The 13,497-nt window shown below is 29.9% G+C and overlaps 1 protein-coding gene across 3 annotated transcripts in view; it reads right to left on the bottom strand.

The window, feature by feature from the left end:
• LOC103574768 (zinc finger protein ush) overlaps positions 1-13,497 on the bottom strand; it is a 105,181-nt gene that overhangs the window by 48,224 nt on the left and 43,460 nt on the right. The window lies entirely within an intron of this gene.

Below are 13,497 nucleotides of genomic sequence, written 5' to 3'. Positions count from 1 at the left end.
GTCTAGACAACATTCAGGTATATCTATTTTTTTTTTTTTTTTTTTTTTTAAATCTTTTTTTTTATCTGTTCTATCTTATAAATACTATGTGAGAAGAGAAACGGAGAAGAAGAAAAAGAGAACGCGGGTTGAGATAAAGGAAGGACTAAAGAGCAGAGATTAGTGCTAATGCATCGGGGGGATGGAGGTCCATCGTATCTCTCATATTTCAGAGTCCCGTGACACCGTCGATTACCTGGATCCTATTTATAATCTCGCCTTTAATTTTTTTTATTTCTTTATTACTTTTACATATGTATGACTTCCTACCCCTTTGCCAATTTATTTTTTAGCTCCCGCATAACATTTAAATATGTATCGTTGATGAAAAGATTGATTTTGGGAATTCCGAAATTTCGATCCGAGGGTTAGCTCTATAAAATACTGATTAATTTAAGATATTGATGATAAATGATCCAATTAGTGGCCATCGTATGCTAATTACACTTTTGTTTATTTCTTGAGATTTAATATATTAATTAATTTTGGTTTGTTATTTTCTGTTTTGAGATCATAGGCTACTTAATTGGTTTATTATAAAAATGTAATAGTATTTGATTTTAAATTATTTTCTTTTTGTTTTTTTTTAACAACCACTTTATTAAAAATTGAAATTTAATTAGATTTATGCTTTTCTTCATAATTTCTGGCCAAATTCTGCTTACTCATTTTGAATTATCAAAACAGTTAATAAAGAAAAGTATGTATTAATGCATTAAATCGGAAAAATTATTTTTAAAAAATTAATTAACATTTTTTTCTGTACGATGTGAGGCAAAAAAAAACTACTTGGGTTCGTCTCAAATTTCACTGTTATTCAGTTTCCAGTGCCTATGGCAGAGCTAAAAAAAAAGGTTTTAGGTTGAATGCTTCTTATATACATACAAAAAATAATTAAAAAACAGTTTGGATTTGAAATGTAAATTTCAACAACGCGCCATTTTGTTAATTTTTTTATTTTTATTTTGGTTCCTGTGATAGTTACACTTATAAGGTAAAAGCCCCTATACTCGCTCAGTATTACCATTAGTCGCTCACTTTAACTGTTCAATGCGTTTTTTATAATTTTTATAAAAAAAATTACAACTAAAAATATTATTATTGATAAATAATTATTTGTGAATCGAAATATATTAAAATATGATGTATCAAATTATTTTATAATAGATTATAAATTTAAATTAAATGACTGTTTTAAAAATCGCGCTCAGCCGGGCATTTTTTACTTTGACGTTCATTCGTTAGATTAAATTTAGATTACGTCAAAATTTTTAAGAATTATTATAACTATATCTTATTAAATATATTTTAAAAATTTATGAAATTTTATATTATGAAAGAATAAAGTAATATTATTTATAAATTATTTTCCAAATTAATAAACTTATCATAGTTTAATTGATATTGTCTTTGAGCGACTATAGGGCCATGTGTTAATCGAGTAATGGTACATTGCAACTTTTAGTGAGCGACTATGGGTACACTCAAGGACCTTATTTAAAAAATTAATAATAATTAATTATCTACATTATTCTTCAAACTAAAATTTTATTCTAATATTTGAAGCTTCAAAAAATAACTACAAAAAAAATATGGTTTTTCATTTTATTTATTAATTTATATTGAGTGATTTTATCTCACTCCAATTAAAAGTGAACGGGCACAGAGGCTTGTACCTTACTGATTGAAATTTTCTTTCGTTTTTTGTTTTCAAATAAGTGAAAGAGCTAAAACTTGACCCAATGCCCAAGTACGTTTTTTTGATGGCAATTTTCGCGCCATTTTTAAACTAATTAAAATTTTTTTTTTAAAGAATAATATTTTTATAGAAATATAATATTTCTAAAAGGTTTAAATACTATTGTTCAATATTTTCATTAAAATAAAATCCTAAAAACTCGTCAAATTCACAGGCACTAGATCGCCGGGTTAATAAATTTTTTTCTTAAAACATAAATATAAATTTTAATTACAAAAGTATCTGAGAAACCTTCTGTATTATTTATTATTTTTTTTTTTTTTTTAACTAAAAAAATACAATAGTAAGCATTTTTGAAAATTTACGATGTAGAGGGGAGTGCAACAGCCAAATTGACATGCAGAATGACTTTGGAACACGTTCGAAAGCGAGTTTAGAAAGTACGATAACGTCTCTCCTCGATGTCTGCATTTTCACTCAGACATCCCTCGTGATAACGCCAAAACTTCTACACCCTCACCTAGCTTGCTTCCTCCTACTGGTTAAAATCAATGAATTCGACGTGCGATAGTGACTCGCGAACATCCGGACAAGATTTTCAAACATATATAATCCTAATTTATGTACAAGTTTAAAGTAAAAATAAATTTATTTAAATTTCATAAATATAAGTAGACGAAAATTATTGAAAAATTAGTGAATCTTTAGCTCATTAAAAGTTGTCCTATTGTTGATGGAAGAGAGCAACTGAGATGGGATTTCGCGTTGGAGCTTGATATCATCCCTTTGGGACACGTGGAAAGAAGAGGAGAGTGAGGTGTGTAAGAGGATGAGAATTGAGGCAAAGAGAGTAGAGAGCAGAGAAGAGGAGATGCCAGTGGGCAGCTGCGGGAGGTGCGAGGAACCGCACCCACGCCCACTCGTGTGGAAAAATGATAGCGTTGCTACTGACTGAGTACCTCGAGCATGATGCTACTGTTGGTACTGGTACTGGTGCTGGTGCTAGTGTTGGAGTTTGAGCTGGAGTTGGTAGAGCTAATATATATGTATATAGATATAGATATATACTAGTGTGCTCTACTAGAGGGGTAACACCAACACCAGGGGTATGCTAGCTCGAGAGGGAGGCGAGATGCTCACTCGCGATTCTCTTATCACCCTCGCGCAGTTGTGTGTGCCTTTATGAAGATCTGTCAAATTCTAACCGACCACCTTTTTCTCTCTTTCAAATAAAAAATCATTTTTACCATCGTACCAGTTGAGATTTCTTATCGTCGCATTTATCACTAAAGTTATTGATATATACTCTATGATGTATTAAACCAAATAAAAATATATATGTTCTCTATTTTATTATTATTTTTTTTTTTAATAAAAGAAATAAATTTATTATTTCTAATGAAAATTATCACAATTTTAAATTGAGATGCTAATAATCCCATTAATTATTTAAATGTTTGAAAAAAATTTTTAATAAATAAAAATTTCAAATTTGCATCTAAAGACTTTTGCGCAATGATTATTATTCTTTACTTCTTCAAACAATCAAATCAGATATCGTTAAATTTATTACTAAATTTAAAAAATTTATAAGAAGGAAATAGAAAATTTCTTTTATTATAGATATCTGTAAGAAAGATGGATTCTTAAAAGACGTGATAAATCGTAAAATCATCCATGAATAAGAGGGTAAACGAAAAGGATACATTTAACTTCCTCTCATCTACTTTTTCTCATCATCATCCTAACTGGCTAACAGGAATGGCTGTGAAATAGCTAAATTCAAGTCACGAATTCTATCGGAAATTAGAAGCGTGTCAACCAGTGTGCTTTTCTCGTCATTCACCCTCTTATACTAACTACATCTTTTATAAGTAACCCTTCTAGTAACTTTATAAATATGTAATTAGAATAAAATAAAACATATATTTTAATTCCTACTATAGTAGGAAACATTTGGGGGAGGGGGGGCAAAACTGGGTACTGAAGGAAATGCAGTTTTCGAAGACTTAAATACGCTAATTTTCTTTAATGATATTCAAAGTAAATAGAAAAAAATTTCAGTTGCCGTTAAAAAAATAACTAATTTTTGCGGGTAAAATTGGTTACCCTTTAAAAGGAGAAAAACAATTTCTGGATTATTAAATAAATTTGATAAAGTTAAATTTTTTTGTAAGTAATTTACATAAAGAAAAAGTACATTTTGCATAAATATTGGATCTAAAGGAAGAAAATAAAATTTTTAGTCATTAACATTTTTCGACTGACACTCGATTTTTGAAAAAGATTAATAAAAAAAAGTTCAAAATAATGACCAATTTTATTAACAAAAGTGATCTTGGAATATGTGAAAAGCATTTAAAAAAAAAATTTTTTTATAAAGTTTTGAGGGTACCCTGTTTTGCCCTTTCCTCTTCCCCTAAATATATATATATATATGTAGCGTTGTTACAATAATTACGATCGATCAATTTCGGCAATCTACGCCGAAGATCGATTTTTCCGTATTCCGTCTCTACCTCATTCGTAGAGACATTAAATATTATATATTACAAGATACACCGCTGAGCTGCGAACACGCATTCAAGCATTTTCATTTTGTATACTTTTCTTTTACTGTGTTAATTACGTTGGATAAATAAAACATTTATTTATCATTATTAGTTGGTTTAAATAATTTATTTTGATATAATTAAATTTTACCCTTAACCCCTGAATATATATATTTAAATTGTTATAAATTTTTTCGATTTTCGAGGATAGTTGTCACAGAAATTTAATATATATATATATATATATATATATATATATATATATATATATATATATATATATATATTATATGTGATTAATCAAGATATTGAGTTGAATTTTAATGAAAAAAATAAATTACTACCTTCTATTAAAAAATCTTTAATTAGTTTTTTATAAATGTGAGAATTAAAGTCTTGTTATGAAATTTTAAGTATTTAAAAATTAATTATACATGAAAAAAAAAAAAATGTAAATTAAAATTACAGTTTTTCAAATTACAATTACTTTTGAAAATAGTATTATTTATAATTAATTGACTTATGGACAATAAAAATATTGAAATTTATGACTCGAAAATTAAAAATAAAGTATATTAATAAGTTAAGTAATAACCATATTTATATTTTATATTTTTAACGGTATGTAATATCGATATATTTATATAAATTAAAAAAAAGAAATATAACGGCAATGAGGAGAATAATAAGACAGAGAGTAGAGTGATGAGACTGAATTAAAGAGGCCGATTTGAGGTGGGGGTGTTTAAATGGGGGTAGTTGTGATTGTACATGCACAGTAAGGGAATGAGAAGCTGAGGATTGACTGGATTGCTTTGAAAAGACAAAGGAAGCTTTGCATCATCCCAGTTACGTTACGAATCGCAATACTTCTCAACTCTCTGGTTATAAACGCGAGAACATGGCGTATCTACATCCCAACTAGTGGTATATTCTGTCTATTCAGTATATAAATGCCTCTTTCTCTTTCTCCTTCCTCTCGATTATTACCGATACATCCACTTGGCACCTTTTCATTCGACTCGTTAATACTTGGCCACGTAGGTATACAGACAACCAGATTAGACTGCAAAGCATTTGCTACACTCGGCATCATCACCCTTTCCTACTCATCTACTCTTTTCTCTCCCTCTCTCAACGCTACTGATATCTGTTTCATGTATTATATATGCAACAGCCTCTTCTATACGTCAATGACAATGCAACTGGCACGTTTGCATTTAACTAGTCAGTTACTCTTGATATATAATAATATCATAAATATATACAAAAAAATAACATTTTATATCTCTTCTAAAACTGGATGAGGTATTTATGAATAAAAAAGAAAAAAAGTAAATCGATCATTGAAACATATTTATCTCTAAAAGTGAATTAGTGAAATTCTCTGCGAATCGGTGCACTGTGGAAAATTCCCATTAAATTTTACTATGGGTGCATTGTAACCCCGGACCATAAGAAAACTGGTACAAAATTTACAAGTGTCCCATAGTAAATGTCTGCGCAAAGGTCTCAATTGTGTCGTCTGCGCATACCGTTTACTATGGGACAATTGTAAATTTTGTACCAGTTTTCTTATGGTCCGGGGTTACAATGCACCCATAGTAAAATTTGTAGGAAATTTTTCACATAAGTACATGGAGAAAAATTTCAAGTAAGTGTTTCTATGTGATTTAAAATTAATGCCGATATTACTTCACGAGCTTAGTAATTATAACATTACAGCACAATGTAACCATTACTATGCAGCTGTGTACGTATTGATTTTGATATTGTTCAGCTGAATAATAATAGTTACATTGCGATGTAATGTAATCATTACTAAGCTCATGAAGTAATGTCGGCTATACTTTTAAACCGCATAGGAATGTTTACTTGAAATTTTCCTCCGTGTATAGCACTAATTTAAGCAGTGGTATACTTATAGCTGAATTTCAGTACATATTCACTAATTCGCAGTAAATTTCACTCATTCATTTTTAGAGAGTCTGAATAAATTTATATTTGACATATATTTCATCATTTTTGAAAAAAAATCCAATTAATGTTAAGAAAAATTTAAAACCAATAATTATTTGCATGAAATAAAATTTTTAAAATATATATATAAGAAATCTTTCCGTTAATTTACACAGAAAATAAAAATTTTTTGGCGCGAAAAATTTTTACTCGCTACGAGGAAATCTTTACTTGTTTCACTCTTCTAAAATTTTTTTAGTTCTATTAAAATTTTTGTTTTCAATTCATAATGCAAAATATTTCTTGTACCCCGAAGTTGTTTTTTCTGTGAAAGAATAGCAACTCGCATATATTCGAATAACCTTTATTATAATAGAAATAATTTTATACCGTAACTTATTTCATAGAAACAGATTGGCTCTAGATCAAGTTTAAATATTTTGTATAACTCTAGACAGGAGTTTTTCTCATCTTGTATTGTTTACAAAGCACTATATTTGAATCAAAAGCCCTTAATAAGGAAAGATGTGTCTAGAGCTTCGTCTGCGTAGAGGTGTACATCAGGATTACCTTGTTTTTGCCGAGATATCATAGAGCTAAGTATGATAAGTCATTTACTATATCTGCAATAAGAATTTGGAATCAATTGCCTGATTATTGTACTACAAAGCCTACTTTTGTGGAACTTCGTACCTCCTGTTATGAATATTTTCTAAGCTTAAACTAATGTTAAATGGAATGATTATAATTAGAATTTATAATTGTATGATGATTGAGTGAGATATTATGATATTATATTAATTAATAATGTAATTACTTCTCTATTATATACTCTACTGTTATTATATTCTCTCGTGTTAAGGGATGGTCGCAAGAAACTTCAACTTCATGGCCAATTAAATAATAAATAATAATAATAATAATAATAATAATAATAATAATAATAATAATAATAATAATAATAATAATAATAATAATAATAATAATAATAATAATAATAATAACTTTGAGCAAAAAATTATCAAATTATTTGAATACGATTCACTCTAGGTAATTTTATATTATTAATAAACCATAAATTCTTTCACTAATCCATCTTTTGTTATTTCAAGTCTCTTAAAATGAATCAGTGAATATTCACTGCGAATCAGTCCCAAGTATATCACTGATTTAAATAGTAATATACTTTTGGGACTATTTGTGCAGTGAATGTTTAGTGATTGGAGTACTTTCCACTAATTCATTTTAAGAGAGAACGTACCTGTTTTTCTACATATATAATAAAAATATTAATTTTGTTATTATAGCAAAACTATATTGTCTGATGAAATACAATTAATGTGAGAATTTTACATTTTATGAATAAAAGAATAGATGAAAAGAAAAAAAAATGTTCACAAACTTTCCATTGTCATATTTGGCCATCAAATTTTTCTTAAAAAGAATTAATGAATTCCTTTTTTGTAAATATTTTAATTTACGTAATTAGTTATTTTATTATTTATAATATACAATAATAAAATTATTTATTTAATTGTATTTTAATATTAGTAAAAAAAAAAAAAAAAAAAACTGTGGTCAATAAAAGCTAATTTGAATTTAAATTTGACAATATTAAATGTCTGGTTATTTTTTCTCGTGAATAATATAGCATATATATACAGACATATATTTTGTGCTTTTATTTTAACGATTCTTTTTCCTTTGCATCGTGATCGAGAAACTTGGGAGGAGGATCGATTAATCTCGATATCCAGAGAGCTTCATGGTCCAAACCACTCGACTCCTTCATTCTGCCTAAAGAAAACGAGAGGTAGATTTGCACGAGATCGAAAGATACAGCTGCAGGAGAGCACGCGCGAACAACCGATCTCACCAGTGGATGAAACAGAAAAAAAAACAAATTTGTTTTTTTTTATTTTGACTTTAAATTATGATTCACAGTTATATCGATTTCACGATTCATCGGTAGGTTCGGTGCTAAATATATTTATATTTATATTTATGTTATCTATAGATGTATTATATGTTATAGAGGTATATAGATAAATTTCTATCTAAAATATTCATCCTTTTTTCACGGAGTGTAAAAACATGAATCATAAATAAATAAAAATTCATTTATTTCGTTTGCAGTGAAAGTTAAATCGTGTCGTGTTATTTCAACCTCGCTCTGATTTCACAAATCAACATGAGACTTGTACAAAACGAGTTATAGAAAATTTAACACTACTGGAATCAACATATGTATCAAACTATACTCTATTCCCTTGCTGATCATTCAATTGATCGATAGACAACATGCAACCGTTTTAATATTTATAACCAATCAAACCAATCATAGAAACTCACATTCACGTTCATTATAAATATAAATACACATATATCTTATAACCATAATTTTTATATCTATTTTGGACTACTGCTGCTACGTATATTTATATATATTTTTTCCATCAATTTATCTAAAGATCTATACTTGAGAAATGTCATTTTGGTTCTAGGATAATATTTCCTCACATCACCCTCGGGTTATGAAGAAAAAAATTTAAAGACTGACGTCTGTTTAAAAGACGCAAAAGAAAAAAAAATTAAAGACTTGCCTCCGGGGACTTGAAGACCTCAAACTTTTTAAATACTTTAAAACTTAGGGATGACAAATTTGTCGGTTAAGATGGAAAGAAATAAGCTAAGTTGCAGATGCGAATTACGTTACGGGTATCACCCCCTGTCTAACCTTTCTAGATTAATTTAACAAAAACGCTTAAACTTTAAAGCATTGTAATTTTTTTTTTTTTTTTTTGAATTAAAGTTTTCTGTGAAAAATGTTAATTAGAGATTAACGAAAAATTCTTAATAAGTTTTCTTTTTACTTCTAAAACATACCGCAATGCAACTGAAATATTTTTTATAAAAAAGAAGGGGGGGGGGGCAAAAGGGGGGGGGGTAGGGTAGGCAAAACCGAGTAACCCCAGAATTTTGTAAAAAAAAAAAATTTATATTTTAAATGGTTTTTAAACATTTAAAAATCACTTTTGTAAATATACTGAACGTTATTTTGAATTTTTTCTGTTAAACTTTTTCAAAAATCAATTGTCAGTTGAAAAATATTAATGACTTTTGTTTTATGATAAAAACTATTAAAAATTTGTTTTTCTTCTTCTGTATCCAATGATCATACAAAATATAACTTTTCTTTATGTAAATTTCTTGCAAAAAAGTTTAACTTAATCAAATTCATTTAAAATTCAGAATTTTTTTTTCTCCTTTTAAAGGGTAACCGATTTTACCCGCAAAAATGAATTTTTTTTTTTTAACGGCAACTGAAAATTTTTTCTTATTACTTTGAATATAATTAAAAATGCCCCTTCCCTCCCCTATATAATAATTATTTAAAAACAATTTTTTCTACAAATTAAAGTATACTGTAAAAAATTAGCGGAGTAAACGCAGATTAAATCCGAAGTGAATGGGGAGCGGGTGACTGTTTATTTATTTAATCCCCTCGGAGTAAAATTTACTCCGGGGGAGTTTATTTTAATATTAAACCCCTGAATCAGAATGCGGATTTAAATAAAATCCTAACCACTCCGAAATCACTCCATTAAAAAGACAAACTCCTTATTTACTCCATATGCGGAATGATTTAAAAAAAACTCCAAAATTCTGAGTAATAACTTAAACAAACGTGTAGTAGTCAAAATAAATGAAGATGAAGGATATTATTCAAGGGTAGTTTAGTATAAAAAAATCTAAAAGACACACAGAAGAGGAATGACGAAGAAAGAGGATAGAAAATGGCTGACTAGGATGTACGTCGGCATGGTAGTAGCGACCGTTGGATATCTGCTAGTGAGTTAATTCTGCCCCTAAGGGGTGCGCTTCGCTGTCAGGGGGTGGCAGTGGTACTGGAGAATCAGGAGAAGGATGAGAAGGTGCTGGAGGTGGTAGGGGGTGGTAGGAGAAAAAGAAGAGACGAGGGAACAGGAGAGGGACAAGCCGCGCGGTGAGATAACACATTTTGACGGTATAAAAATGAGTGTTTTTCCCTCCTTATCTCGTGAGATAGCACACCTACACAGCCGGATTTCTCTCCACCCTCTCCTCACCGCCTACAGAGAATATTCTCATCGTATACTCTACCAAATCCTCAGGATTGTTGATTATTCCTACTACTGTATACTCAACAATATATACAAATAATACATACACATATATGTACTGATTCTTGTGTAGATGAAACCATTTATAGATTATGATTATGATGATGATTATTATTATATACTTTAAATAGAGTATATAGTAGGTACATTCAGTACAGATCAAACGAACTACGAATAATATTCAAGTACGTGTACTTGAAGCTTGCATTAACTAACAAATTATAGACTTATGCATTACTGTACCGTCGTCGGTGGTGGCATTATTGCTACATTTATATACACATCTTCATCATTATATAGTTTAATGTATAGTAGTGTAGTGTAGTATAACATCAGAGAGTGCTATCGGTCAGATATGTTAATTTCCACGGCGCCTGGTTCCACGATCGTTGCAGCATCTCTCGCTTTATTTTACATTACTCTAAAGTACTCCTTCTTGCTCGTACGCCTTACTAAAGCATAACATTATTTGCCTTGGCTTCCTTCCTCAGCGCACACACCCAAGAACCCCAATAAGACTTGACTGCTCTGCTTAAACCCAGACCACAGGCTCCATTTAAATTAGATCGTGGCGTCGCTTTACTGACGTACTCACTGCTTACTCTTTTCCATCAGCTCTTTACAATGTCTTTCTCTCCGTCCTTTTTTTTTTTTTTTTTTTTATTTTTATTTCCTTATCCGTTCTCAAGCCTTAATAACTTCATTCGCAACTGCATCTCAACATCACGTGTTAATTTCTCAATCATCAATTGAGATTGAAAAAAAAAAGTAATGTTTTTTTTTTTTTTTCTTTATTTTTAAGTTTTTAAATTAAAATATTTAAATGGGATTGTGAATGAGTGATTGAAATCGTTATTGTTAATATAAATTCTAAAAGTTAGAGTCCCGATAGGCTGCGCGGGATCCGTCCCTGTTGGGTGGGTATGAACATGAGATAGAATCAGTAGCTGGAGCTAGTTAGACGATACCATCAGGCCGCGAGGCGAGGGTATGCCAGCAGAGGAGTGCGGAGGAACAGTTATATATATATATATGTATATGTATATGTATGTGTATATATCTATAGAGGGAAAGAAAGAGAGAGAAACAAGAGAAGAGAGGAGTAAGCGGAGAGGAAGCAAACGGAGAACGATCGCTGATAAGGGCAGCCGCGCAGTCCGATAACGCTCCCTTATCTTCGTCCAGTGGCGCCGCAACTCTCAAGGCTCCCCTTTACCTCTATTTCTCTCTCTCTCGCTCTATCTCTCTTTTCATCCCACTCCACTGGCCGATGGATATCGCGCCCAGACGTCGGACGTACGATTTATATTCACCAGGAGAACGAAACTAAAATACAAACGATTCAAGAAAAAAATAAGTCTGAGTAAACGAAACGAAGATTATTTTTTTTTTTTGAAAATTTTTCCATTCCGCGGTATTTTTAAATTAAACTTGTGGGCAGTATGAGCCTGAGATTGTTATAATTCTGCTTTTATTTTATTTTATTTTATTTAATTATTTAATATTTATATTTTTGACGGAAATAAATATGAGACTATCACTCACAGATCTAAGTATATAAACTGGAACGTAAGCATATACATAGCGAGAGAATGAGTAGTAGGAGAAGAGTAGAAGGTCGAGGGTGTAGAAAAGATTTTCTGTGAGATAGTTAAGCAGGAACCCAGATCGTCGGGTGAGATTATTAGATTCTTGTTGAAGATTATTTTTGCTTGGTCAGACAGAGAATGTTATTTCGTTTTATTTATTTAGTTTTTTTTTTTCCATAACATTGTTATTATTTTTTGTTTTGTTTATTATCTTCAATACAACAAATTGTGTAAGAATTATCAAGCATTGTTGTGCATTTATAAATAAAATTAATTATTTTTATCGCATACGAAAGATAAAATTAAATAAAAATAATAATAATATTGAAAAAAAAAAAAAAAAAAAAAAAAAAAAAAATCTTAACGATAGATTATTCACAGAAAATGATTATTATTGTTCGATGATAGCCAGTGCAAATAACTTTTCCAGACAGCATGACGCATTATTGTGTATATCAAGCAATAGTAATCATTGTCAGCATTGACACTCTTATGATCAGCGACGAATACCAAGTGACTCACAGATCAGACATCAGTACAGACGTCAAACGCGAGTGTACAAGAATAAGAGGAAAAATAAAAAAAGTTACTAAAAAGAGAGTGAGAGTTAAAAAAGGAGAGAGCGAGAAAGGAGATGGTTATCTGTACTTTCCTGTGTCCTGCTACGTTCTTAGAAGAAACGTTCGAGCAGTATGAGGAAACGTAGAGGTAGTGCATGAATAATTCATAGCTGTCGCAAAACAAACGGCAGTCAACATCGCTAACTTTACTTTTGCTCCATTCCTTAAACCGGAAAATAATTATCAATACTCTAAGATAATTGACAAATAAAATTATAAGCCTCGAATGTTTATCTTTCATTTCATTACTGATTGTTGATACACTGTAAAAAATCGGGAGTGAATTCGGATTTAAATAAAATACGAAGTAATTAGGGAGTTTGTTTTTCCAGAAGAGTGATCGGGAGTTTACCCTAAGAACACAGTTTACTTTACAAAAGTTTTCTTGAATTTTTCGTTAAATGTCCATCAACTTCGGGCTTTTCCGTTTATGACGACAATTTGTATACAACCCTGTACAATTTGACGTAAATTTACTACCCGAATTAGAATGCAAATTCAATTTAAAAGTTGTGTACAAATTGTCGTCAAAAACGGAAAAGCCCGAAATTGACGGACATTTGACGAAAACTTAAAGAAAACTTTTAGTAGGGTTTTTTGGCAAGAAAAGTTACTTCTAAATTGAGGAAAAATTGACCATAAATTTTTCTTTACAACTTTTGCTGTCAGTCAAATTGTCAGCAAATTTCGGAAAATTCAATTGTCAAATTACTGTCAATTTCAAGCTAAAGTGACTATTAAGGTATTTAAATCTGAAATTCACTCTGATTCAAAGTCTTAATATTGAAATAAACTTCTTTTACGAGTGAATTTTACTCCGAGCCCGAGTTTTCATATTAAAATAAAATAAGGATTAAATAAATAAACAGACATCCG

Source organism: Microplitis demolitor, chromosome 4, assembly GCF_026212275.2.
Source record: "Microplitis demolitor isolate Queensland-Clemson2020A chromosome 4, iyMicDemo2.1a, whole genome shotgun sequence".
NCBI lineage: Eukaryota > Metazoa > Arthropoda > Insecta > Hymenoptera > Braconidae > Microplitis > Microplitis demolitor.
Note: the sequence above shows the minus strand (reverse complement) of the source record. Positions and strands in the feature narration are given on the sequence as shown.